The following is a 332-nucleotide window of genomic DNA, read 5'->3' as shown; positions in this document are numbered from 1 at the left end:
CTCTATCTACCTTAATTTGCAACGTGGAAATAAGCTATTTCTCATAAATGTGCATAAAACGGTAAACCAGCGTGTTACGATAACGAATGAATAGTTATCGTATTAATGTTATCAAATAAATACCAGTTTGCAACATCAAGAAGCTCAACAGACTGTTTTCGTACAGCTACAATAGCTGGAAGCAGCTAACACTGAAAGCCTTGCATTTAAATTAGAAATGTGCTGCTCTTAAATTAAAAATAAGGTGTATACTTCAAAAGGGCCATATTCTACTTAATTTACGTATAATTTACCATTTTTCATCTATTCTTTGACCTTTCGAATTAAAGGGA

This window comes from Ctenopharyngodon idella, chromosome 21 (genome assembly GCF_019924925.1).
Source record: "Ctenopharyngodon idella isolate HZGC_01 chromosome 21, HZGC01, whole genome shotgun sequence".
Classification (NCBI taxonomy): domain Eukaryota; kingdom Metazoa; phylum Chordata; class Actinopteri; order Cypriniformes; family Xenocyprididae; genus Ctenopharyngodon; species Ctenopharyngodon idella.
The sequence above is the reverse complement of the archived record's forward strand: the minus strand, read 5'-3'. Positions refer to the sequence as shown.